Source organism: Petromyzon marinus, chromosome 23 (genome assembly GCF_048934315.1).
Source record: "Petromyzon marinus isolate PM22_M1 ecotype Great Lakes invasive population chromosome 23, UKy_Petmar_22M1.pri1.0, whole genome shotgun sequence".
Lineage (NCBI taxonomy): Eukaryota > Metazoa > Chordata > Hyperoartia > Petromyzontiformes > Petromyzontidae > Petromyzon > Petromyzon marinus.
This window is the reverse complement of record NC_133689.1, coordinates 30487879-30490800: the sequence shown is the minus strand read 5'-3', so window position 1 is coordinate 30490800 and position 2922 is coordinate 30487879. Positions and strand designations below refer to the sequence as shown.

The 2922-nt window shown below is 47.1% G+C and overlaps 4 non-coding genes and 1 pseudogene across 4 annotated transcripts; all 5 read right to left on the bottom strand.

Moving 5' to 3' along the window:
* Window positions 1-805: 805 nt before the first annotated feature.
* LOC142926720 (5S ribosomal RNA) lies at window positions 806-924 on the bottom strand. Its single transcript, XR_012943644.1, has one exon. It is a non-coding gene; the product is annotated as a 5S ribosomal RNA (ribosomal RNA).
* Window positions 925-1176: 252 nt separating this feature from the next.
* Window positions 1177-1295, bottom strand: LOC142928582 (5S ribosomal RNA; annotated as a pseudogene).
* Window positions 1296-1481: 186 nt separating this feature from the next.
* On the bottom strand, window positions 1482-1600 carry LOC142927398 (5S ribosomal RNA). The gene has a single exon (XR_012944323.1). It is a non-coding gene; the product is annotated as a 5S ribosomal RNA (ribosomal RNA).
* A 253-nt stretch (window positions 1601-1853) lies between these two features.
* Window positions 1854-1972, bottom strand: LOC142926084 (5S ribosomal RNA). Its single transcript, XR_012943009.1, has one exon. It is a non-coding gene; the product is annotated as a 5S ribosomal RNA (ribosomal RNA).
* Window positions 1973-2404: 432 nt separating this feature from the next.
* Window positions 2405-2523, bottom strand: LOC142927783 (5S ribosomal RNA). Its single transcript, XR_012944707.1, has one exon. It is a non-coding gene; the product is annotated as a 5S ribosomal RNA (ribosomal RNA).
* Window positions 2524-2922: the final 399 nt, after the last annotated feature.

Here is a 2922-nt window from a genome sequence, read left to right as displayed (position 1 = left end):
GCTCGCAGTCGCTGGAACACCTCTCATAACCTGGACCAGTCCTCAGACAGAGATATACTGAACACTATCATGTCATCCAGGTAAATTAGGCACTGTTCCCACTGCAAGCCCCGCATCACCAGCTCCATCAACCACTGGAACGTCGCAGGCACATTAGTGAGTCCGAACGGGAGTATCCGAAACTCAAACAGTCCCATCGGTTTGGTAAATGCAGTCATTGGCCGATCCTCCTCCGCCATATCCACCTGCCAGTACCCGGATGCTAGATCGAGGGTGGAAAAATACCGCGCCACCGCGAGGCTGTCAAAGGTGTCATCGATGCGGGGGATGGGGAAGGCATCGCCGAGGGTGACTGCGTTCAACTTTCGGTAATCAACACAAAACCGGGTCGACCCATCCTTTTTCATCACCAGTACCACCGGGGCAGACCAGGGGCTAGCTGAGGGCTGGATTATGTTATCTCGGAGCATTTCCACGATGGCATCTTTAATCTGGGCCCGTTCAGGCGCGCCCACTCGGTATGTGGGGAGTTTAATTGGTTGGGCGGCACCGGTGCCAATTTGGTGCTTAACAAGGTCAGTCCGGCCCACATCCGAATCGTGCTCACTGAACACGTCGGCGTCATCGCTCATGAAAACGTTTATTCTGAGCTCCTGGTTTAGCCCCGAATGAGTAGCATCAAACAGTATTTTACAATAAAATATTGATCCCAATGCAGTACACCATATCGACGTGAAATTGGCAGGTGCACTCACTGGATGAGTCGAAGTGTAAAAAGCGACCCATCCAGATACAACAATGCAAAAGCCTACAACACCTGGTATTCCCAGGCAGTCTCCCATCCAAGTACTAACCAGGCTCGACTCTGCTTAGCTTCCGAGATTAGACGAGATCGGGCGCATTCAGGGTGATATGGTCGTAGGCCATGCTTGGAAAGACCTGTCGCACATTCAGATGTATAAAACAATCAACATTCAACTATACTTCTGGAGGTCATCGCTCATAAAACCTTTATTCTGAGCTCCTGGTTGAGCCCCGAAAGAGTGGCATCAAACATTATTTTACGATAAAATATTGATCCCAATGCAGTACACCATATCGACGTGAAATTGGCACGTGCACTCACTGGATGAGTCGAAGTGTAAAAAGCGACCCATCCAGATCCAAAAATACAAAATCCTACAACACCTGGTGTTCCTAGGCAGTCTGCCATCCAAGTACTCACCATGCTCGACCCTGCTTAGCTTCCGAGATCAGACAAGATTGGGCGCATTCAGGGTGATATGGTCGTAGGCCATGCTTGCACACACCTGTCGCACATTCAGATGTATGAAACAATTAAAGTTCAACTATATTTCTGGAAATCATCGTTCATGAATACTTATATTCTGAGCTCCTGGTTGAGCCCCGAAAGAGTGGCATCAAACAGTCTGGATGAGTCGAAGTGTAAAAAGCGACCCATCCAGATATAACAATGCAAAAGCCTACAACACCAGGTATTCCCAGGCAGTCTCGCATCCAAGTACTAACCAGGCTCGACCCTGCTTAGCTTCCGAGATCAGACGAGTTCGGGCGCATTCAGGGTGATATGGACGTAGGCCGTGCTTGCAGAGACCTGTCGAACACTCATATGTATAAAACAATCAACATTCAACTATACTACTGGAGGTTATCGCTCATGAAAACGTTTATTCTGAGCTCCTGGTTTAGCCTCGAAAGAGTGGTATCAAACAGTATTTTACGAGAAAATATTGATCCCAATGCAGTACACCATATCGATGTGAAATTGGCAGGTGCACTCACTGGATGAGTGGAAGTGTAAAAAGCGACCCATCCAGATCCAAATATACAAAAGCCTACAACACCTGGTATTCCCAGGCAGTCTCCCATCCAAGTACTAACCAGACTCGACCGTGCTTAGCTTCCGAGATCAGACGAGATCGGGCGCATTCAGGGTGATATGGTCGTAGGCCATGCTTGGAAAGACCTGTCGCACATTCAGATGTATAAAACAATCAACATTCAACTTTACTTCTGGAGGTCATCGCTCAAAAAACCTTTATACTGGTAGGAACGAAGTTGTAAACTGAGTGTACCAGCCTGCAATAGATTAATGTGTCCGTACGTCCGTCCGTCCCCTTTCAATACTTTAACGAAGTGAAATCTCGTGCTGTTGGGTGTATAAAATCAGTAATAGACAGCGCAGAGACTTGTCCTACCAGCCCACCCTGCAGGGACCTGTTTCTGAGCTCCTGGTTGAGCCCCAAAAGAGTGGCATCAAACATTATTTTACAAGAAAATATTGATCCCAATGCAGTACACCATATCGACGTGAAATTGGCAGGTGCACTCACTGGATGAGTCGAAGTGTAAAAAGCGAGCCATCCAGATCCAAGTAAACAAAAGCATACAACACCTGCTATTCCCAGGCAGTCTCCCATCCAAGTACTAACCAGACTCGACCCTGCTTAGTTTCCGAGATCAGACGAGATCGGGCGCATTCAGGGTGATATGGTCGTAGGCCATGCTTGGAAAGACCTGTCGCACATTCAGATGTATAAAACAATCAACATTCAACTATACTTTTGGAGGTCATCGCTCATAAAACCTTTATTCTGTGCTCCTGGTTGATCCCCAAAAGAGTGGCATCAAACAGTCTGGATGACTTGATTCGAAGCTTTCGTGACTGCAAGAATTACTCTTTGTTTTTTTCGGTAAAGTCACGTATAAATAAAAAATAATAAAATAACAATAGCGTACGACGTTTCGGTTGCAACACAAGCAGTCATCATCAGGTACAGAAGAGCTAAATTTACGAGAGAGAGGAAACACATAACCCCAGATGTATATACAGACACCCAAGAAGGGGGCGTGGATGGAGTGGGGTGTGAGAGTGGATGGTGTCGCGGTGAGAGTGGATGG